At 44.6% G+C, this 25,192-nt stretch overlaps 1 protein-coding gene across 3 annotated transcripts in view; it reads right to left on the minus strand.

Moving 5' to 3' along the window:
• The window catches only part of NEURL1 (neuralized E3 ubiquitin protein ligase 1), a 141,448-nt gene that overhangs the window by 23,312 nt on the left and 92,944 nt on the right, over positions 1-25,192 (minus strand). The window lies entirely within an intron of this gene.

The following is a 25,192-nucleotide window of genomic DNA, read 5'->3' on the forward strand; positions in this document are numbered from 1 at the left end:
CCCTGCTGGCCGTGTGAGAGGAGATACTTATAAAACTATTTGTTTTTCTGCAAACTCTTACTCTCCATGTGAGGTCTGGAGAGGAGGCTGGGATCTGCCATGCTCAGCATAATGCTGCAGAGACCCACGCTCCTGGATGGCTCCTCCTGCTCTGATGCTGCTCACAGGTTCTCCCCTCACTGCTTGTGCTGTTAAATGGTGAATTTATATAACCCCAGCCCACTCCATTGTGTTTATTTCTCATAAACCATCAGGCGCCAGAATGCAGCTTCTCGGACCATACAATGAAACCACTTCCAGAGCATTACTGTAGCATGTGGGAGGCAAATGTTTAAAATCCCTCAAAGGAATGATTCAGACTAAAAACCTCTTTTGCCATATACTTAGGAATTCACTTTTACAAAGTACATTTCTCTCTATGAACTGAGAAATCAAACTGCCTGAGTTATTGCCTCTGATCAACCATTCCATATTGAAAACACCCACATCAAATCAAGGACATCAGTCAAAATCTACTTACACAATATCTTGCTATGTGCATTTCACTACTTCATTGAAGGCATAAATATCCCATTTCAAATGGAGGTGCTCCCATTTGCTCTCACTGCTCTGGCTCCTCTCTTTGCAAAACTACAGCCAACAGACAATACCACTTGTACCAGCTATTTATGGAAGATGCCAGGCTGCTCTTTAAGAGACAGTAAAGTCTGCTCTGGGACAAACTGCACCTGAGATCACAACCCAGCTGCCAGGCTCTGCAGCAGAAGACACTCCTCACCATGTAAACAGAAAGGATATATAAGAGGTGAGTGGCAGGCAGGAAGAATTAGTGTTCTTATTTTATAGACTGGAAACTGTGGGATGGATTGAGCAGTCCAGAGGGATAGATGGCTCCTCTGGCAGAACTCTTAAGTGAAGCCCCTTAGGGTTTAGCTCAACAAAACCCCTCCATTTTCCATGGTAAACCTTCTCATTTCCTAATTCTTTATCAATGCATTATTCTTGCGTTATTCTCTATCTGCTGCTCCTCTGCTTCTGTGTGCAGGTTGCTCTTCTCACCTCAAAAGTCAATTTACTTGGGATTCCTCATCCACTACAGATGCCAGTGGTCAGCATGGAAACCACCATTCCAGAATTTCTCCTTCCCCAATAGGCCAATTTGGGATCACTGCACAGTCAGTGAAGAGCACACACACATTTCATGGGCATCCACATGGGAAAAGCAGGAGTTAATTGCTACAAGCAAATATTGGCTTCCTGCCCACTGCAGCCTGGGAGGCAAATTACCTGGTTTTTCATATCAGCCATTATCACTGCAGGAGTGGCAGGTATGTAAATCACCTGAGTCCATTTGTGTGCCTGTGACCAACACAGTCCTAATCAACTTCCTGGCAAGACATTCAGATATTTTTTTCCAATACTGGTGGAAGTATTTGAGAGAATTTCTACAATAACCAAGGGGCAGAAGTCAAAGCTCAAGCCAAGGGTTACAAAGAGTCCAAAGCCAAAGTTCTTCTGTGGGAGAAATAATTCATATTTACACTAAAAATTGTCACTAAAATTTAAAGCTGGTTTACAAAAGAAAGCAGATCATTCATCCTGTGGAACCAACTGCAAGGCTACAAACATCTGCCACTTTAACAGAAATGACTGGAAATTAACAGTGCTTTTGTTCATCTCCCTGGACTCATCTTTGCTTTGCGATTGCATTTACTTGGATAAAAATCAGCATTTCTTTACAGGCATTTTGGGAGATATTGAGCACTAAAACTATTTGGTTTGCATGACTCAGTTTTGGAGAGGTGATAAAAAATGGGATGGAAGAGAATAAACCTAGTCTTTAGTTGTTACCAACAGCTAGGTCTTTGATAGATTCATTGTGCGGATCTGGTGGCTTCCTGTGGCCATTTACACCAAATCCTGCTTTGGGGTAATGGTGCTTTTATACCACCAGGCAGCTGGTGTACTGGTCAATGAATCTCAGGAAAACCCTTGGGACCTGTTCACTTTTCCAAGAACACAAATATGACCTTGGTTTGCTGTGACTATCACAGATTTGTTGTCATGGGTTGTCAGTGTTGTACCAATGGTACCGACAAAATATCATAGCAAAACAAAACAGAAAAAAACAAACAAGCAATCTGGATTCTAAAAGGATGTGAGCTCATGTGCTGCCAGTTTCCAAGCTGAAATATTCAGAAAGGGAAAATAAAAATCCCTGAGCTTTAGAGAATTCTGGTTGTTTTTAAGCCAGAGTGAGCAACTACAGTTCCCAGGCCAGCTTAGTAATTGAACTGATCATCTGCATATTCTTCAATAAAATTCCAAGGAATGACAGCATACAGTCTTATACATGGATCAATAAATTGTAGTTTGGGGGTGTTTATTATCTAATAAAGTGCTCTGAATTAGTCTGCTTTATAACAAATATCCATACAATTCTCCCTAACATCTGTAACCATGTCAAATTGATTTGCACATGTGAAACAGCACAAAGAGCATAACTCACCTCATAAAACTGAAATAAATTACTGCTGCTCTCCTCAGAAAATATGAATGTTCTGAAAGAGTCTGACAGTGGGTTATGGAGAACAAACTTCCATATGTGTGTTACATTTTGCATTTGTTTTCTTTTCCACAAAAGCTGATGCTCAGAGAGAGTCTGCAGGGTATTGGCAACATCTGTGTTACCAACAACACATTTGAGTTTCATTCAGGATTTTCATTCAGGGCAAATTCATCCTCCCCAGCCAGCAGTTTTGAAGACTGACAAACATCCTTCAGTTTGAAGATGTGCCTATCCATTGCCACAAGCCACCTTTGGATATTGGCTCCTCCTGGTCTGATTCCCTTTATTGTGTTCATGGGTTTCCTAACTTCCCTTAAAGTCAGGGAAATATGATTTGAACAGAAACCACATGCCCTGGATTTTGTGGAGACAACCTAGATCCTGTTATTCACCCCCAAATCCATCCCTGACTAACATATGGAGTCTCTGAACCTCACTCCACCCCAATCAATGATTTTCACCTCCATGGCCCAGACCTCCTCCATGATCAATTATTATTATCCCTCTTGGAAACCACAGAAAAACAATCATCACTTTTAGGACCATGCCAATATTATTTTAATCTCAGTCCTGCCTCTCTCTGTAGGGTGACCCACATTCCCCTTCCATTTCCTTTGACTATTTCTATAGATGGAAAGCCTTTTTGATTTCTTTTAATTACCTGTAATAGACTTAATTCTCCCAGGAGACTGTCAATTGCCACTTTATCTTATGTTTCCTGTTCTTTAAAATGTAAATTTCTCTATAGAAAAGCTCTGGGGTTTTTTGTTTTTTTTTTTTTACCTTCTTTATGGGAAATTAGGGCAATAATTGCAAGTTCTTATTGTCTAATAACTTTATAGAGCTGTCTTCTCATAGCTCTCTGGTGCTTACTCCTGGCACTATAATTCCTTTTACCCTCCTGTTCTCCCAGGAATTTTGTCTCTCTCATTTCACCTACTCAGGTAAGAACACAAATGCAGGCAGTGTAAACCCCACAACTTTACCTCAATGTGCTCTGCCACAGATTGCTGTGAGCCCTCCCACAAGCCTGTTTCCAACCTTATGTTCCTGTGCAAACGTTTCCATAGCATCTCAGTGCTCACAGCCCATTTCCAAGCTGCACCAGACACATTCCCTCACCCCCTGAATCACCTGACAGCAACTTTCTTCAAAACAAGCACTTTCTGCCTCCTTCCCATTTGTCATCCTCCCTTCCTGCATGTCTCCTTTGTCACTCACTTGCATTTACCCCGTGCCCTGGGGCAGCCATGGGGATGCTGAAGCTCCTTCTGCAGCTTCTTCCCACATTCCCAGTGCCACTGTCCTGCAAACAGTGCTGGGGGAGAGCTCAGCCCAGCAACAACCACCTCCTACCAGGCAGGGTCTCCCAAGGGCCAGCATTTCACCCAGCACCATTGCTTACTGAGCTGATTTCATCCCACTGGGGGAAAACTCAGTTCCTTGGGAATGCCAGGAGCCTGGGCTTGCTGCAGTCCTGTTCCATTCAAAGAGCACTGCTAAATGATAAACTGCCTGGGCATCACAAGGATTTTGCTGCTAACTCACCTACCTTTTAGGGCTAAAAGCACATTTTCTACTAAAGATGCAGCCTGTGAAATGCAGTAATAATACACAATATTTCATAGCCGGCCTGAAGAAAAATCAAAATTAATTGTGAAGATACAGTATTTCAGGCTAACCTGAAGCAGAGTGTTCAGCTCATCTTGCTTTTTTTTTATAAAAGCAAATGAATATTGGATCAAGAGTTTCTCCAGTTGGTTTCTGAGGCTTGTTTGGAAATCACTGTTGCCAGTGATTTTTTCAAGATTAAAATGTTATTTCAAGACTGAACATTGAAATATAGAATTTTGAAAATAGTAAAAGAAAACAGCTAGAGTTTGCCAAAAGTATTTCAATTTTTCAACCATGACTAACTAAGTTTATAGATATCTCTCCTCCTCCAAGCTGGTTCCTCATCTAAAGATCCAACAAACATATATCTGAAAGAATGCACATAGTGCTATTTGTCCAGAATATTTTATTTGTTTAAATTAATTTTAATATCTCTTTCTTGGAGAATTTCCACCCATAAATCAACATGAAGGAGCTCTCAAAAAAATTCTGACTCAATTTCCACATGTACAAAATGACAGTACAACCATTACATACCATGCCCCTCACTTCTACTTCAGAACTGGTGGAGTCTGCAGGATGCACTATCAAAGCTGTACATGGAAACGGTAAATCAAGGCCCTGTATATGAGCTTGTTTTAAAATAGCACAATTGCTGTTGTCTGCACCAATTCTGAAAAGTTCTGTATGTGTTTAGGCATGTTTCAGGTCAACACAGCCCTGCAACATACACTTCCTCCAAACAAGTATTTATATCCCACTGAAGGTAGCAGGATGTGCACATAAGCACATCAGCAGTCCCAAACCAGGAGCACAGGGTAAGGTTTAAAACCTACATTCCACAGAACAAAAAAAAAAAAATTTCTTTGTTAAACTACACTTTCCATCTGTCCCCTTGCATTGCGCCAGTGGAGAGAACAGCAAAGGAGATTTCCTGAAACTAAGCCTAGATCCCCCACTCTAGCTGTCCCTGCTGGACAAAATTATGGGGGAGCCAGGGAAAGAGCCCATGCTCACTTCCACAAAGGTACATAACTGAAAAAGTCATCTCTTTTACAAATTCTTCATGTATTTTGTCATGGCAAATGCCCATTAGGCTTGTGATTTCTTTAAAAATTATTTTGATACTCTGATCTAAAGGAACTAAAGAGCAGAATCTTTAGAGCTCCTTAACAAGCAAAAGACAAATTTCAGTCTCACCCACCCCAGAGAAAAGTTTCATTGCCTATCAGTATTTTGAATGCATAGATCATAGGATCCACTTCATCCACAGATCATTCATCCACTTGTCCAGTTTCAATCTGTTAACCAGTCTGGTAACCAATACAGGGATGACTCCCAAATTCAAGAATTTCTCATCCCATTAGTAGACTCATTTCTCTTCAGCCTCTGCCTTCTTCAGCATCAACGTTTAAAGCAATATTTGGTGAGAGTGTTATTGTGAACCTTTCTACACCTACTCTGAACTGTTGTAGGGGACTATCAAAGCCTTGCTACATAATAATAAATATTGCAGAATAATGTGCTTGCATCAACTGAAATGTCAACACCAACACCAGTAATGCCTTGCTCAAAGGAACCTGGGACTGATCCCAGGTCTGTCTGGGACCTGGATATTAGAGCAAAAAGACCTCTTACTGTACTCAGTACAGCTCAGTGTTACTGGCACTAAAACAATTAGGACTTTATAAATGTCTTTGTTTCCAAGGACAGATGCAGTCTAGTGATCAGAGCAAGAGTCTGGATAATTCACATCAAAGCCCATTCCCAGCCACCATAGTGTGGTCCTGGGAAGGCACATAGCTAAACCTGTACAAGCATTTCTGAAAGGCAGAAAAAGCAGAGGATGTGATCAAATTCTCCTGTAATCTAAAACAGAGAAGAAAGGGTTACTAATTGCTGTATTTCTGTTCTGTAACTTTTTTCATATCAAAGTATGCAAAAGGAAGAAAAAAAGGGGAAAGAAAAAGAAGAAATCCCAACAAGGCACGGACATGATTTATGCTGAGGAAGAAGTCAATGGCCACGTGCAGAAAGAGCCTCAGGAAGCTGTGCACCCTCTGCTCCAGCCCAGGAGAAGCCATGTCCCCTTTGCTCTGAGCCCACAGCAGACACAGAGCACCCAGATAGTGGTTGCCATAGCCACCCCTTTCTGTTCCAGAGTTTCCCTCTGCACAGAAAGATTATTTATAAGGTGGCTTAGGTGTGCCTTGTGCCTGACAGTTAAAAATGGGAAGTCCCATCCAGGGGAGTTTATGGCCCTTATTAGACATAACACAGTGAGAAGGTACAATAAACACAGGGAAGAGGGTCAGGGTGAGATGTTGAGATGCTGCCCATGTGCCCTGACAGCTCTTTATTCTTCCTATTAAACACTGAGAGGGCTCTGCATCCCTGCTCATTTTTGCAAACCTCCTGCTGGTGTGTTATACTGCAGCTGCTCAGCCTGGCTAGGATGGGTTCCACAGCTTCTCCACGCCAAGCTGAGCCCTTCACCCTGCAGCTAGCAGCCCTTCTGAAGAGCTGTGAAGTCCATGAAATCCCTCCTGGCTGAGTATCCCTCCCTCCACTAGGCCAGGGTGCTGAACATGCAGGTCCTGCTCCATGCTGCCAAGAAGGAAAATTGGCTGCTCTTGGCAGTCTAACCATTTCCAATGGGGCATCTAGGGGAAAATGGGGACAGCATTTACTCCCTAAAATAGCATGGAAAAATCATGGGGATCATCAGGACTGCTGGAGTAGGCAAAGAGACACCTGAGTTACAGAGACTCCCAGTTACTACAGCCTTGTCCCCACAGCCAACACACCAAACACCGTTGCTACAGGGGGACAGAGTGACAGCACTGAGAACAGAACCAGTGTGTGTCTGCTGGCTTGCTGACAGCCAGCACAGTGCATCTGGGATGCTGCATCCTGCTGGCAGAGATGAGGGTCACCCCGAGCTGCAGGCTCTGCCCTCCGGCTCTGCCACATCAGCTCTGTCACAGCTGCAAGAGCTGCCACAGCAGAAAAACTGCCCTGTCTGCACAGAAGTGAACAGGGACTGCCACCATGGCCCAAATCTGCAGGAACAGTGATAAATGACAACTTTGCTACCCACTGCATTTCAGTGATTTGTCCTGCCAGAAGCATTTCACTCAGGTCTGTTGGAACTGCTGCAGTCGCCCGTGGTCTCACAGATCAGGCAATGTCAATTCTTTCTTGAGTGAGTTTTGCAGTGCTTTGAAAATTCATATTTGTGAGCAACATGAAGCAAACATAATTTAGTAAGGAAACAAATAACAGGATAGCTGCTGGGTTCACTTTTACATCTGCAACAAACAGAACATGGATGGGACTACCAGAATTTTTAACCACAGGAGAAGCTGCTCACACAGTGGCTTTGCTGGGGCACAGACAGCTGCAGCACCTTTGGGGGCAAGTCAGAGGGACAGTGTGGCCTCACCCTGCCCACTGCTACATCAACCCTGCCAGGAGGAGCTCCCTAAAGGTGATTAGAAGACATCATCCTTCTTCTCTGCCCCCAGGAGGAGAGCCACCTCTACATTCCTGTCATGCTGTCAACAGTTGCCCGTGCCCCAGAGCCCCATTTTGGGAGGTGAGTCTCAGCTCTGGGTGTCAGGGTGGAACTTCCCAGAGGCACCAGTCAAGGTTTATGGTCCATTTGAAATGAGCCATCCCAAAGTAACCTCCAAAGTCTACTTTCCCCACCTCTCAGCCCTCTGGGAAACCCTCTTCTCCCCAGAAATTTGACATTTCTTAATCTTGGCTTGTTTTCCAGGTCAGCAGCCTTGTTCCCCAGCACTCCCAGCCATTCAGCAAAGGCGTGTCAGATGCTGTCACTGTCTCTGTGCCATCCTGCTGAGCATGCCTGCTCTGTGGGCAGCTGGAGGCAGAGCCTGGGAGCAGCTCCTTTGACAGCAGCCACACACACCCCCAGGCTGTGCTCTGCCACTGTGGTACCTGCCAAAACACCTCAAAGCCATTCCCAGCACACATACTGCTGGTCCCAGAAACTGGCAGGAGGGGAATGATTCAAGGCACAAGGAAACCAGGCATGGCCAGGACTGGCCACTGAGCCCTGCAGGCTCCATCCATTTACCTCCCTGGCCATCCCAGTGCCATGCCCATGGCTGTGCCTTGCCTGCACTGCACTGCACAGCCACCTCTGCTTTGCTGGAGACTGCAGCCCCTCAGCTGAATTCAAAGCTGGGCAACCCAGCACCATCAAGGAAAAGGATCAGCATGGTGCCAGACAACATTCACTGCAAAAAAATTGACACTGCTGCAATCAGAGCACCCGAACCTCAGCCTGCCAGATCTGAGGCATTGCTGCACTGGGCTTGACTGCTTTCTCAAAAACTGCAAAAAAGCATACTTTACCCTAAATTAATTGTCCTTAATTAATTGTCACCATTAGCCCAGGCAAACCTCACTGTGTCAACCCATCTAACTCTGCCCTGTTGTAGATCCAGGGCACTCTCCTGCCCCCACAACTTCTTAGGTAATTAAAAAAGGGTCACTTTTTCCCAAAAAAGAACAGAGCACCTGTGAATTCATGTGCCTAAGCACTTCCCATCATCAAACTTCATTTCATCCCTAGACTGAAAGCACAGCTTAAGCTGCAATTTAAAGCAAGGACCAGAAATTTCTGCCTTGCAGCAGCTCAGCAGCATCATCAGTTTTCCCATGCACATGGGAGTGTAAATGCTCATAACTATTCAGCTGGTTCTGTGGTTTTACATTGAAAATATGTTGCTATGGAGAGCACAGCATGGGAACGTGCAGCTACCACAAGGCACCATGACTTGAGCAGCCCACAGCTTCTGCTGATATTTTCAGGCTCTCCGCTGCCATCCACACAAAGGCTGAAAATAGACTTAAAGCTCAAATGAAGCATCTGTAATACTTCATTTCTGCCCATCCCTCCCCAAGGCACTGAGACTTTTCACAGAAATCCTACCAAGCATCCCACATAGGCTCTGACGTCACCTTGCCGATTTCGAATTCCTCACTGCACACATGCCTCGAAAAGGAAATTCCCTCCAGCCCCATGTTCATCCTATGCCTTTCGTCTGGGAAGCAGGTTTCCCTCTGGAGCCACCCTTCTGCTGGTACCCTGAGGGGCTGCTCAGTCCTTATTACCTTTTAGCCACAACATAAAGCAAATCCCTTGTGCTGCTCCACCTTGCTGCTCTGCTGATGGGGAAGGATCTGATTTCTGTCATGTGAAGCTGACCTTGGGAAAGGTCATTCAGCACCAGCAAACTGATCTGCAAATGCAGTGCAGGGAAGACTTGTCTGTGCTGTTGAAACCCCAGCCTTCACAGCGTCCAGAATGCATGGGCTGGGTCCTGAAGGATGCTGAGCATTTCCTGATCTCACTGACTTGATGAGGCTTGGGAGAGCTCAGCCAAGGCAATGCAGACTCGAGCCCACAGCACTGTGAATGAAGGATACCTTTGGGGTTTTTCTTTTTTATGAATTTTTAAAATATCTGAAATACTGTTTGTTTTCTTTCTCATACTCTGGAGGAATTGATAAATCCTCAACTGCACTATAAACACATAGTCATCAGCCCTTGATTTCTAAAAATGTGTTTGTATTAAGCCATGAAATTATTTACAGTGGTCATAAACATCCTCCCAGCATCTGGCAGCTGAGAGAGGGCTTTGGAACTCACTAATTTACTTACATTGTAAACCACTTTCTAATAAATAAATAAGCTCTTAATATCTCACCCACAAGAAGAGGCACATTGCATACAATACTATATTTAGGGGTCCTTTAGAGGTCAAGGATTCAGCAGCTAAATTTCTCTGAGGATCTTTCTTTGGTGACTGTTTGTTTATGCCCAAATTAATGTCTTTATTTTGAAATCAGTTTAAAATTCTCACATTGCTTTGAATGTTGGAGAAGCAGATGTTTGTTTCTTCTTTTGCCTGAACCAGGGCCAGATTCTGATCCCAGGGGCCCAAAAGGGTATTTAAATATCCAAGTAAATGCTTGCTGATCCTTTATAGGGACCTTCCTTGCAGGGACTACGGAGCCTCCAGGGCTGGTTCCTGGGGTGGGAATCCTCTCCAGGCCAGGAGGATGCCCCGTGCCAGAGCTTGGAAAGAAAGGAGACACCTTCCCCCCTGGATCAGCATTCTGCAGCCCACCCACTGCCTGCCAGGTAATATAAAGGAGACAGAAGGGAAAACAAACATCTCACACATCCCATTGGCTGCTGTGCAAAGGAAGAGCCACTCTCAGCCCTAATGGCTGATGAGAGTATTCCAACTTAAGGAAATGTGATTTTCAGCTCCTGTGAAACCCATTGCAGTGGCTTAAGGACAAAGGAGGGTGAATGCCCTCCTTGGTTCAAAGCAAACCTCTATTGAAAACAATACTGTCAGATCAAAATCTGTGTTTTGTAAAAATCAGTAGTAGTCTTTTTACAAAACTTCCCATAAAAAAGGACTGTTTTCACATGCTGCTTCACTTACATAAAAATACAAATCAAACTCTCCCCTAGATGCAACCAGTGCTGGTTAAATGAAAACATGAACTGGCAAATAGGAGGAAAAAAAGTTTCATTCACTCCCCCTGCCCTAGATATGGAAGAGAGGAAAGAATGGATCAAGCATTAAAAATCAATTTTTTTAGTCATGTGAGGTTGTACTGAGGGGCAGCTGGAGAGCTGAATGAAGAATTTTAAATAGAACCCCAATGTAACCAGGTCATCATCACCAGTGCTCTGTGGACAAGCTCAGTGTGAGGGTCTAGTTATTCCATTTATCTACATTTGCAGATGGCCTCAGAGATCTCTGACAAACTGTAGAGTCCCTCTTCTCTCCCCTGCAGCCCCATCTGCTCTGTTGGACAGGATGAAGCTGCACCAAGACAAATCTGGACCATGCAGAGTCCCCCACCGTGCTTGGCACCCCTCCTTTTCTTTGGCTCAGCCAGCCCCTGGGGTGCCCTGAAGAATCTGTGCCTGCAGCAGAGTTCTGATGGTCTCTGATGTCTTCCCAAGCACCAGGGGCAAAAGGAGCAGGTCACATGCCCAGTGGGCCAAAAAGACATAACCAGAATGGAAAATCGCTTTTATAGATGTGCCCTGGTTCCTGCGAGTTGTTTCCCACACACATCCCCCGATTAAGTCAGTGCAGAAGTTCTACAGAAACCTTTCTCAAGCACACTGACCTACATCTTGCTGCATTTTTATTTTTTTATGGATAGTAATTTCCAGCCAGCAATGGACTTTTTCAGTAAAACTAAGCAGAATCTGCTGTTTTCTTAAGAAAGATAAACAAAAGGCAAATTCAATGGAATTGCTGCTAGTCTTCAACAGAAAACCATGTGATTTTGCATGTCCTTATTGTAGTAGTTGAAGCAGAACAGACTGCTTGCTGTTCATCAGACAGATCTGGAGGGGTGTGGAATGAAAGCAGGGGCAATGGTCTAAGTTCACCCGTGTTGTAACACTGCTCCCTTCACCCAAACAGGAACTTAGCCCTACAGTTTTGAAACTATGCATGGACAGCCTGAATAAATCTCATCACCGAAGGTTTCCTGACATTCCTGCTGAATATCCAGTCCTATTAGTCAATGTCAGGCCCCAGGCAACATGAAAAATTGCAGAAATCCATTCTGGCTGTCACTGGAAATCAAAGGTCAATCTCAAAAACTGAGAGACTCCTTCCAGACTTGGAAAGTATTCACATTTCAAGATTACAAAGTGCAATTGTCAAAGCTCTGCACGTTCATGTGAAACAGGAAGGAAAAATAAGACCCCGGACAATAGGACCCTGGAGGAGTGGTGGAAGGATCAGGCTTTTCCCAGGAAGCAGTTTGCCAAAATGTTAAAATAGAAGCTATTTACACAATAGGTTGGAAAATGTTAACAGCCAAAAACATGTTAGACAACAGGATTTCAGATTACAAACACTGGGCAGGTCGTCCCATGAAGGCGCTCTAACAAAATATATGGATTCTCCAAAATAAGGAAAAGAAGTGTTGTTTGTAATGGCCCTTTTGATGGGGTTTCTACTTTGCTTTTGCTGTTAAGGTAACTCCATACCCACAATCATCTGCCCCTGTCTCATCCCATTCTCTGCCTCTCACTCCTCCTGATCCCACCCCTGCCCAAAGCTCCCCTCCCACTACTATCTCACCACACCTACAGTCATCAAGTGCACCGTGTTAACAGGGCATGGTGTCATTGTGCTTGGGACTAAGGGGCAGAAAGCCAGGCTCCCCCGTGTCTATTCCTGTCCCTCGTCCTCCCCAAAGAGCCTTCAGGAGGTCTGTCAATCCCTGTGACCTGTGACTTGGGTTCTCCTCCTGCAAGCAGCTTATGATGCTGTGAATACCCTCTGGTGTCTGCAGGGACTGAGGTCTGGAGCCCTCAGTGCCAGATCCCATGCTTGCCTTGCTAAATTTTGAAAGGCTTTAGGTGTTAAAAGGGAGAACAGGCCCTTTTAAGCACTTCTCTGGGGAGCAGGTGGCCAGCAGCTGACCTTCTCCTGGAAATCTCTGTAGTTTTAAATGAGAAACACAGCCTATAAAATTTTAAATAAATCCATTGTAGTCTGCACAGTCACTGACAATCCACAAGTGACACTCACAATCCACCCCCTGCCCTTGCTGTCTCAGTAGCCTTCCTGAGGCTGAGCATGAAAGGCTTTCAACATAACTGTGAGCATTCCCAGGGCTGCAGAGGACTCTCAGCTCCTGCTTTTGGAGGAAGTGCTGGGATCAGCTCTCCTTCCTCAGCCAGCTCCGTGCTTTGAAGTTTCTACAAGGGCCAAATTTGTCTTCACCATCCAGTGGCTAAGTAAAATCATCAGAGACTTCACATCTCATGTCTCAAATGCTCAGACTGGAGTCTCAGCTTTCAGCAGAGGTATCTCCTGGCTCCCCAAAGAGAAACACACAGCACTAAGCACATTCCTGCTCAGGAAAGAGGATGCTGACAGACAGAGGAGACACTTGGCATAACTTTTAAGTGCTTCTTCATTAAGGGCATCCACCATCCTGTCCTGCAACACTACCAATGTGCTTCCCAACATGAGGCTCTGCTGTGATCACACCTAAATGCTCTCCTGGCAGTTCAGTTAGCAATAGGTGATGGCAGACAAAGTTATGGGGCTGAATCTTCTGTGCATCTTAAAAATAAACAGGGTAGCTATGATCTACAAAACTCTAGGATGCCTAAAATTCAAGCACATCAGGTCCTGCTCTGATTTCTACTCCAGGGTGAAGGGAGGAAACAGCCTGTAAGATATTAGAGATATTGTACAGCTCCTGCTGTAAAAGCCACACACAGGGGAGCCCAAACATTTCGGTGTAGCTCCATCTCTGTCCATGCTCTCGGGGCAGTGCTGGCCATCTCTCTTCCTGGGGAGGTGGGGAGAAGGAAAGAACCACAAGAACATGCCAATGCATGTCCAAGGGGAAGAATCAAGAGTCCAAGAAAAAAAAAGGAAACAAGTGTCCAAGAGACTTACCACACTTCCTCTTACACAGAAGTTGCATCTTGTGCTTGTTGTGCAACATTGTAAAGCACAGCACCAGGAGAACAGTCCCAAGACAACAGAAACAACAACAAATTCCCTCTTCTCCTTTTTTCAGTTCCTCAAAGTATTTTAAATACATAAACTATAAGAGCTAAACTCTTTCCTTCATAGTCTTACTTCACTTTCAACATGGTAATTCTCTATTTTTCAGAGAAGCAGAGATGACGCCCATTCTCCTGTCATTTTAGTTTTCTGTACATGCTGAAGGTCCCAGCTGACCTCCTCCCCCTCCCTCTTAGGGACTGAGCAGTCCCTTTCAGCTGCAGCATCTCTTCTGAGATGTAATGCCCAGGTGGACAGTGAAGAGTGGAGAGCTTCCCCTCACCAATCTCTGAAGCTTTTCAACAATTCCTCCTTGCTGCCTGCATGTGATCTGCAGTCCTGGTTGAATTCCCTTTTCAGCTGGATGCACACTGTGTTATTTCACTATAGCACTATCTAGACCACTGAAAAAGTGCAAATCATTTAATGTGTTACTTTCCCCTTATTTTTTTATGGAAAAGGTGAAAGTCTGGAAGATTTCTAATCTTTGTGCAGTGTTTCAAGTATTTTGTTTGTTTGCTTTTACATTTACACACATACATATATATATATATATATATATATATATATATATATATATAAAGAGAAAGCACTGTAAAAATTTATAGAGGGCTTCAAAAAGCCATTATTTTCAGCTAGTTCAGAGGCTTTGTCTCACCATCATGATTTTTACAAGATTCAGTAATTTATCTTAATTCAGACCATTCTGTGAATAAAACAGTCACTGTCCTACCAGACAGTAAGCAGATACCCTCCTGCCTCCCCTTGTAAAGCAACCAACAAGCCTCAGGAACAAGGAGCAGCAGTTTTTAAAGGCAACAGAACCATTCCTTTCACCCTCTGAACTCCATCCAGCCTCAACACTTCCCAAAACTGAAAAAAACCAAAAAAGATGACACTGCAAAATGTCTTACATAAATTTTGCTGTCCCAGGAGCCTCCACAGCCAACCTAAAGGCTCAAAGTGCTTAAAGAGACCAGATTCTCAAGGGATTTCCAGCTCCCACTTTCAGATCTCAGCAATTATACACAAAGCAGACAGCATCACCCTTGACAGGTCCTCACCACCACAGCCATTAAATGTTCAAAATTTTTCTAGTGCCTTAGCCTCTCACAGAAATCTTGGTGAAGTCCGGATAGGAAAAAGCCAGTCAGCAGAAGAGCATAAAAACAACCTTAATCTATGCAACTTAAATTTTAAAATATTTTAAAGAACATTTTCTAGCATATTCCCACTGCATACAGAAGATTAAGTAACCAAAACTTCTTGATGCATACATATGTGGACAAGAGAGGAAATCCATGTGCATTCCCAAGTCTTGAAGCCACCAGCAAAACCTTCAGCTCCACCATGAAGCCCTGCTCAGCGCTGGGCACTGGCAGCTCAGCAAGGGGCACTCCAAGAAACACACAACGTGGAACAAGGAATTTTTCTCCTCAGCATTTGGCAGAGCAATATATTAGCTATCTAAACTTGGGCAATAAATAAAGAACAAATTAACTGTTCCTGCTCCCCTGGAATTCCAGAGCTCTCCTGGGAGGGCACTGTGCTCTGTGCCGCAGTGCCAGGGCAGGGCGTGCACACTTGGGGAGCTGGGTGAGCACCCCAGCACACGGATCCTTCTCTCCTCTGCGCTCACATTGACTTGTGGGTGGGAGCTCCAAAAGTGGATGCTTCCTGCTGATATTTCTGCTTCTCCCAGTTCCTGTCAGGGCCAGGAATAACAGGAGGGAGGGCTGTCCCCCAGCCCCTCCTCCTCTGCTCCTGGACATGGCCAGCGGTATGAAGAGCGGGGGCTGAGGAGAGCGCTTCGGTTACAGAAGCAAATGTTTTTTGGTGCCTCTGGATGTTCCAAGTTAAGCTTGGATCACACTGCACTTAGCTCTCATGCTATCCAAATTACTCCAGGAGGGCCTAATCCTGATGAATAGCTGGGTAGCTATTAAAATTGTTTCCCTTGAACAGCTAAATGGAAATGCGAGGGCTTGACGCTTGAGCTAGCATTTAAAATGGGTTCAGGTAATCAAAACACCAGATCAGAGAGCACTGGGGGTTCTGGAGGAGCTGAGGTTCAATTCAGCTTTCAACCTTTAGCTTATAGCAAACAATTCCCACCCCCAACAGCTGAAACTAGCCACGGCTCCTTGGACAGACTGATTGGGACTGATCATATGGGCTCAGCTTTGCTGTTTATACCCCTCATGCCAGCAATGCTTCTTGTGCCACCCAACGCCATCTGTCACTCTGCCCTGTCACCTCAGGGTGCCACTGGGGCAGAAACACGTCACTGGTCATCTCTCACTGGAGTCACCTGGGCTGCCAGGATGGCTGTCACAGCCTTCTCTCTGTCTGGGCAGCCAACACCCCAGCACAGTTAGAGAAATAAACAGAATAAAGGCAGCACCAGTGCCTGCAAATTATTCTTCTGCATCCATGGCCAAGCTGCAAAAAAGTATCAGAGAATGACTGGTAAATGTGATGTTCTGTGGAGAGGACATCACTGCCACACTCCACCAGCACAGATACACAGAAGAGCAATGGATTAAATAGATGTTATTTTGCTACTGTGTTAACTTGCTCCAGGAGCTCTGGCATGAATGATGATGGGAATAGCAGCAAGGAACTGCTGAGGAGTTGCAGAGCATGCAGGAAGAACCAGTTTGTAGATGGGGAGCCCATGGATCCTGCATGCTGCTCTCATTCCCATCTTCTACCTGATGCCTGTGTATGTGGGGACAGGGCCATAAAGAGGGAGCCGCCAAATATCCATACAGGGAGGATGAATAGAGGGACAGTGACCTCAGAGCAGCTCATTTCCTGAGCACGGCAGAGCCTCCAGCTCCCCAGTCAGAACTTCTGCATCACCACAGTGCTGGAGCAGCAGGTGGGACAGGCAGCTCCAGCAAGGCAAGCAGGCACCAAACCACGTGCCTGTGCATGTTTCTGTCCAGAGAAACTACAATTTAAAGAATCTCTTATAATATCCATGAGGTGAAGGAAGAACAGAAACACAGTTTGAGCATTCCAAGCAAGTAAACTGGCCTGAATAGTCATGTACATGGAGGCAGCTGTGCTGCATGAAGAAAAGTCATCAGGTACTGAGCCTCAACAGTCTAGTTTCCTAAGCAGGCTATAAAGGATTCCTCTCCAAGCCACATCCCTACAAGGAAGTCTGCATTAAAAAAAAGAGAAAAAGGAAGAAGAAACCTGCCATTGCACACTTCACTAATTGCAGCTATTCTTAAAAACACTATTGTGGGCCCAACCTGACTGCAGAGGCAGCAGCAGTGGAGGACAAGGGACAAGGCTTTCTTCCATAACCTTAGCCATGTAAAACAATTTGGTATGAACTGTGGCCCCTCAGTGCTCATTTCAAAAAACCTGCTGCTGTGCAGCATGAGGCCAGCAGCAGTGCTGCAGGGGCTGGACACAAGTAATGCAGGAGTTAACTGAGAGCAAAGGGATAAGAGCCCCAGAAAGAATGTCGATATCACAGACCTGATATATGAACAAGAGCTGTGACTCAGTCTTCACCTAGGGACCAAAGATGATGCAAAGATGCATTAAAAGCTTCTCACTTCTCCTGATTTAACCTTCATTCACTGCTTCAGGACAGTGCACAGCAGCTAAGGGTGCTCTGTGTGCCCAAGGGAAACAAAGCCCAAGCACCATGTGAGGCTCTCTGGGGTGTATTAGGAAATTTGGAAGCCACATAGGTTTCCCATTAGGTTGCAGAGCACTGTGCAGAAGCCTTTGGTGCCCAATGCCAGCCATGGGGATGGAGCTCCCCTCTTTCCAGGTGAGTGGCATGAGAGAGAGCCTCCAAAAGTCCCAAGGGCTCTGGGATATTAAGCCACAGGTCAGACATAGTGAAGCAAGGAAGGACTTTTCAGTTTTCCCTGCTGATGAGCTGCTGGGGCAGCCCCAGAGCTCAGCCCATCCCCGCCGAGTGCCAGCACAGCAGCTCCTGGGGCAGCCCAGCTGCGGCACACGCCGCGCCTCGGGGGCAGCATACGGCGCAAGCCAATTGCCCGGCCTGATGCTCAATGAGACCTGACAGGTCCCACCGAGGTCTGCACGCCGAGAAGGAGCCCGGGGCCCCCAAGCTGGCGACAGCGGCTCGGCTGTGCTCGGCCCCAGCGCGCCCGGGGCCCGGGATGCAGCATTTGGATCATCTCACAGCAGCTGGAAGGGAGCCAGCGGCGAGAGCATCATCCCGGCCGCACCGGGCTGCATCCCTCCCTGCCTCCCTCCATGCCGTGCACTTTTACCCTTGGAGCGTGGCGGGGGAAGGGCGATGCACACGCGGGGACATCCTTCACTTGTCACTCCCCGCCTCAGGCTATTTCTTTCTTTGCGATCACCTAAGGGTGAGGAGGAGTTGAAAAACATTACAGTGACAGCGCCGTCGGAGCTGCGGATATAGGGCCTTCCGCTCCACGCCAAGCAAACCTTCTGGAATGGCTTGGACACGATAGGTAAACAGTGTTGGGCTTGCTCAGCAGGGAGACATTTGTATTTAGATGTTATAGATAAGTGGTGCATATTTGAGACATCTGAAAGTTATTATTCCAGGCAGTTTCTAAACAGAGAATCGCAGTCGCAGAGCCCCTTAACTCTGAGCTGACAGGCAGGATAATGATTTAAATTATTGTTAAACATAGGCTCTGTTTTAAGTGGATGGAATTCAACAGCACGGTAGGTTTAGGGGAGTGGGGGTGTATTACAAAACACAACATTTCCAATTTCTGGAGCACTGATCCACGGGAGCTTCTCTGCAGCACCAAGCATTGCTATTCATGCTATGAAAATGGCAGCTGTAGAGATCCTCAAAAGGCAACATCACTCAGCTGCCTTCTGGCTCATTACCACTCCCTTTAATTGCAGCAGCTTCGATCAAGGGAAATGCCTTTATGAAAGCAAAGCAGCATTTTTCAGACTGTAAATCAGAGTTCAGCAGTGAACCATAAGTATTTTTTTAATAATTATTTTGATTTATAAGTGATTTATGCTTCCTGGAGTTCAACAGGGTTATGTTTATTATGCTATCACTCTGGTTTTAGCTAAGAGTATACAGATTTGTTCTCCATTATAAGGCATTTGAAGCTCAACTATTATGTTGTACTAAATCAGTGTCCTACAGTTGTCTCATCTGTGAGGAGTTTGTTTTCCAGTATTTTCAGGTCGGGCTGGGTGGCTCCCCCAGGTCCTCCCTGTGCCCAGCTACCACCATCAGAGGAGAAGGATTTGGTTTCCACCATGAGCTGCTTTCTGACATGCCAAAGGTTAAGTGTGACAGCAAACACTGGCTCCACACTGCAGCCTTTACACAGGCAAAGCTCCAGCAAAAACAAACCCATCTCTTATGGGGAAAGGAGAAGGGGAAGGAGGAATTAATTTCTTGCTAATTCAGCATCTGATTGTGTCTCTGTGTCACAAGCAAGCTCCCAGGCAGCATCTCCAACCTACAGCACCCTCACTTCCCACATGGGTAATTCACAATAATGCAGACAAGGGGGTCCCATCTCTGCTCCTAGCATGAAGATGCAATTGCACCTAAAACAAAAGCAACCTCACCTTGCCATTTAAGGGAAATTACATGGCTGATTAATAATGGATGAGCCTCACAAAGGCCACCCATTCTGCTCAGCATCTAATCCTAATTCTTCTCACCAATAAAGCCTGTAATTGCTTGGAAATTTTAGGGGAAACTGCATTCACTCCCTTAAGCTTCCAAAACCAGTGTCCAGCAGGGCAGCAGCAGCCCAGCACAGTCTTTGCCAAGTGCAACACCATATAAAATCAAATAATAACACCATATAAAATCAAATAATAAAATGGTATCTCAGGTCTCTGTCAGAAACAAACTCACAGGGCACATGAGGCAAACCAAGATGAGGCATTTCTGTCAGACCAGCAGCTTGGCTTGCCCACTCTAGCTTGTGAGGAGTCTAAAAACTCAGAGGAGTTGAAACCCACAGTGGCCTGCCAGGGAGAAAAGCAGTCTCTCCATCCTGCAGAATGAAGGCACTTGTGTGATATTACTCAGGAAAATGAGTAATCTGAGCCTGAATCAGGAGCTGGATCCTTTACCACTAAAGCTAAGGATGGCTTTTTGTCCCTCCCTGCTAACCACCAGTTACTGATCTGATGTACTCACACCAGTGTGTAAGGGTTTTCTCCTGCAGGCGGTGCTTGTCTGCTTTTCCTGCACAATTAAATCCTGATAAATATTATTCCCTCATAAAAATAGTGGACCTAACTCTCTCTGGGCATTGTTTTACTCTTTCCATGTTAAAAAACATATTCATAGACCTTGTAGGAAACAACCAAGCAAACAAAAACTCCAAGTGGGTATTAAAGCTATCATTGCCCTATTTGAAGAACCCAAGAGAAACACAAAAGGAAACTGCAGCCATCAACAGAAATATGGAAATGCTTCCTTAGCCCTCAAGCTGGACATTGAATTTGTGCAGTGACAAACCCCACAGGGCCAGCTCAGGCTCTTGCCTGCTCCTTCCTGCTCACTGACAGCACAGCTTCAGAACAAGGAAGGTTCAAAGGCAATGGAAGCAGGATTTCCTCCTGCCAAAGGCTCTGCATAAGGAAAGGGAAGCCTCCTCATTCCCCCAAACCCCTCCTGGCCACAGCCCAGCCCAACAAAACAGACTGACAGCACTCCACCAAAAATCCCCCCCTTCAATAGGCAGTCCAAGCAGTCCTGGCCTCTGTACATTACACTGATAGACAAAGATGTACTGGAGACAATAAATGAATTATAAGGGCCCCAAAGAGAGTATTTACTACCTATTTTTCATTCTGATGTACTTTTAGCAATTTCAGATAAGCTACTAATTTAAATAGTTGACTCCAAAAGGATTCCAAACTCATCTATATGGAATATCTCAGGGCAGTCTGCTTTGGCAGAAGATCTAAGCACTGTAGTGCTTAGAAAGGATAGTTTTAAAAGCTCATTACCTAATTCTCATGTCCTGGCATATGCTGATAAAGCCACTGTGTCCCATCTCCACCTGTGAACCAAGATTTCTTAGTTTCCAGAGTAATAAATCTTCATGGGTTCTGTAGTCTTCTTTACACTGTAGAACCACCATGCACTCAACTCCCTAATGGCAGGAAACTGCAGCACTGAAACTGCTGTGGGACATCCTCTGGTGTCACCTCTTCCTCCTGGTGTCAAATGCCAGAACAACAGACAGGTCTGCAGACAAAATCACTGCAGCCTCCACTGCTCGGCTCCACCTCTGCCAGAAAAAGGATATTAAATATGGAGACAGGGTTGCAATCAGCCTTTCTGAGGAAATAATAACCTGGGAAATTCTGACTCATGCTGATTTGTGATCAAAAACTGTGACTGAGATACCAAAAAAAGGAATTGAATCAGATTTTCATGGCTGTGTCAGAATGAATTAATTCTCATCATATAACTGGAAAAGATTTGACATCACAGAAGCATTTTTAGAATGACAGGAGGATATGGAGGCTGTGGTAAAGAAGAAAACATGATTATTGTTCTGTATAGACTGACAGTGAGGAAAGATAAAAAAGAAATAAATACACCATAAAATAATAGTTTGGTCAAAGAACTGCAAACAGGAACATCCTGAGGAGGGGACAGCAGTTGCAAACATCTGGCACTGCTGGCTGCAAAAACATCCCAGACAACACTTATGGCAGGATAACATCAGTGACACATCTCCAGGAGAGATGGCAAAGTTATCTTTATGTCTACCCAGAACAGCCTGAGAATCTCCTTGAAATCACTGCTGATTTTCACCCTTCAACTGAAGATAAAAGCTGCCTGGCCTTGTCCAGTGGCCACCATTCACCCCATGTCTGTCTCAAAGAGAGGTTAGGATTATTTTTTTTCTCACTTTTGTGGTTGTCAACAAAACTCCTAAAGTAAATTAGATGTCAGCTGATCTCACTCTGAATGTAGCTAAACCAGATCAGGCTATCTCAGTTCTAAATGCTTGCCCATAGCAACTATTCAGGTTAGCATAGCTAGTTCATTTTAAAGTCACATTTGCTACTAATTTGAATTAATTTTCTAGGTTGTCCATTGTAACTAAACCCTCTGCTGGAAAAATAACTGCACTCAGTACATATTTTAGAGATGGTTGCTTGGGTTTTTTTCACAGCCAAGCAAGCTAGAGATGCTGCTAATTGCAAGATTAGATTCTAAAGTCCAACTTAATAGACAGGAGTTCATCTGGCAGCAAATTCCACAGACACAGATGGAAGGGTGTGAAATCCTCACTGCAAAGCACAAACAAAGGAATACCTCTCATCTCTTTTCCTACAAACTGCTCATCTTCATCCAAATAAACCCTTTGATACTTCTTTCTGTCAATATTTGTTATTTAGCAAAAAGACTTCTACAATAAATTAATTATATGATGAAAGAACCATTGCATGAAGAGGAATAGGTGTTTTCAAGAGCAGAACTAAGAGCCATCAATCTAATTCAGGATGCAAGAAACAAATCTGACTCAGATTCTTTGTCCATGCTGTTTTCTCCTGTATCTTCATGATCCCTATGATAGAGGGACTGTCAATACTATGTGCTTGACCTGACAAAAGCTCACTTATCTTCACGGAACATGCCAGACATTCATGGTGACCCATACAAAGTGATTCAAACACACCTAACACCCTGTGCTGTCCAGATAAAGGGGGGAAAAAAAAGGAAAACAAAGCCTATGGCTCATGAATTGCCACCACAAAGACAAAATGAGCCGCTGGTGTCAGTGAAGAAACCAGGCAAGCGAAGGATGTTATCTTGGTCACTGGGCTGTCCTTGCCTTCCCCATCAATATAACCTGATCCCTCTTTGCCAAACCTGCCTTTCCACTGCTTTCAGACAGCAGCTCACCCTGTTTCCACATTTGTATTTTCCTTCTTCCCTACCCCGGGCATCTGGACCCATTCTTAATCCTTCCTGCACAGAAAGCAGACACATTTTCCAAGAAAATCAAGCACTGCCCAGAGGCAACTTTTCTACTTCCCCTCCAACTTCAACAGTGCATTCAGCCTCTCCTACTCATGTTCTCCTCTTCCTCCTCCTCCTAAAAGAGTCTTTGCTGCCCAGAAAAACCATTAAGCACAGAGGCTAATCCCTGCATAACATTGATTACTGATTAACCACAGACCACCTTGCTAGGTTTTGACCTAGCAAGCCCTGCACAGAATCCAGTAACAAGCAGATGGCAAAGAAAAGGATCCAGCAAAGCATTTAAGCACATAGCTATCTTTAGGAATGTGAATTAACATACTTATTCAGGCATATACCTGATTTCTGGCACACCATAAAACTACATATACATGGAGGTGGGTAGGGAATTTACATTCCTGTTAAATTTGGGCCCTGCAGCCTATGCAGTCTTCTTTTCTGAGCACCTGAGAATGGGTTCCAATTGCTCATCTGGAATACCTTTAAAAATATATTATTCCACTTCCCACTGAATTTTCCCTCCACCAGCTTTCATCCCTTAGCCTGCCAACACAGAGCAGCCTCTGCCTCACTATCAGATTGTTACTTTGACTTTTCATATCTTGTCGGCTTTTTCTGCAGCACTGATCTTCTACATATCACACCCAAAACTGAAGCACTAGAAAATATCATTAAAATAGTCATAATAGTGATTATGGCTCAAAACCAAATTATTTATGTATTTCTCTTGAGTGCACAATTAGGCTGAGTTGAAATTGTGCATCCCTGCATCTCCACAATGAAATTCTCATTAGTTCAGTTTTCTTTCCTACTATGTCTAGCTTTGATCTCCATCATGAGGCCAATTTCCATCCACCTGGCCAGAGGGTGTTACAGACAAGATCCTAAGACTCTACCATGTCAGGAATGAAGGAATAAAAATGCATTTTGACAAATGCAGGCAGTGTCAAGGCCTACCTCTGATATGAGCATACACATTCCACTGTATGGAAACACTGAATCTGTTCTATCTGGAATAGAAATGGCTACAAACAGGGGCAGAACCCAAAAGGCCCAGTGTTTTTGTCAAAAAGGTCTTTCACACAAGCCATGCTGGGATAACAGCAGATTGCTGATGTCTGGGAAGGGCTCAGCAGAGTGATGGCTGCTGCCCACAAACACCAGAGAGAGCAACGAAAATCAACCAGGGAAACACCACTGCAGAATGAGGAGGAAATGCAAATACCTTCAGAACATATTGAACAAATTGCCACCAGTCTCCTGGTTCAAGTGAACACCTTTGGGGCTCAGAGGCACTGGGGTCCTCCAGCCTTGGCCAGACAAAGAGGGAACACTGCGCGTTAAAGATTTTAGAAGCTTCAGATCTTTCCTTGCAAGTGGTGCACTATTTATTGGCACAGCACCAGCATGGGAATAGGATTATTGGATTTGAAAGGCTTTTTCCCTGGAGTGGTCTTTATCCTCTTAAAAAGATAGAGCAATTAAACTTCTTTTTTTTCCTGAAGAGAATTAATCGTCTGTGAACAGTCACACTGGTAGCCAGATGCATCACAAGAGATTTTCATCTTCTTAAACACATAGGCAGTAGCTAGCAGTCTGTTTTATCAATCTTTTATCCCTAGCTACCAACCAAAAATTTACCAGTCACAAATAATTTTAACTTCTAAATCTAATATGAGCAGATGGAATGGAATTGTTAAAAATATATTTTGTAAAGGCCTTTAACATCAAAATGATGCAAATGTCTGAGAATCAAAACTTGTGACTGGACATTCTCTTCTAGCCAATAGACATGGAATGCTTTGTATAAATTTCACAAAGTTCTGCCAACACTGCCCTGTTATAATTTCCAAGAAAACAGGAACTGACACTTACCTAGTGCATGTCAGTACAAGGTATGGTATTTTCACCAAAAGCCACAACAGAGGGGAAACATCTAAAAATTATTGTCAGAAGAACATATTTATGAACAAGCAATTAAGAGAGCAACATAGAAGAATGCAAGATTGAGATTTTCCTAAATGTCTGAGTAGGAGAGAGGAGTCCAGGCTCTCACTGAGCACAGCACCTTGCAGGCTCAGCTGCACCTCAAGCAGAGCTGATGTAACATCTGCATCAAAACTGGGAGTGGACTCAACACAATTAGAAAACCTTCAGAAAAGAAGTAATAGCTCAGCAGGACTAAACATGATCTAGTGAATGGCATCCCTGCCCCTGCCAGTGGGATTGGAATTAGGTGATCTTTAAGGTCCCTTCAAACCCAAACCATTCCATGATTCTGTGAAGGAGAAATTCTGGCCTGAATCAGCACAGCTTCAAAAATCAGCATCGTCAAAATGTTTTGTTTTCTTCTGTGGATAAGCCAGTTTTGGAGGAACTTCTGCTGCTCAGTGTTTGGCCAAAAAGAAGGGATAAGTAAGCAAAAACCCA

This window comes from Zonotrichia leucophrys, chromosome 6, assembly GCF_028769735.1.
Source record: "Zonotrichia leucophrys gambelii isolate GWCS_2022_RI chromosome 6, RI_Zleu_2.0, whole genome shotgun sequence".
Classification (NCBI taxonomy): Eukaryota; Metazoa; Chordata; class Aves; order Passeriformes; family Passerellidae; genus Zonotrichia; species Zonotrichia leucophrys.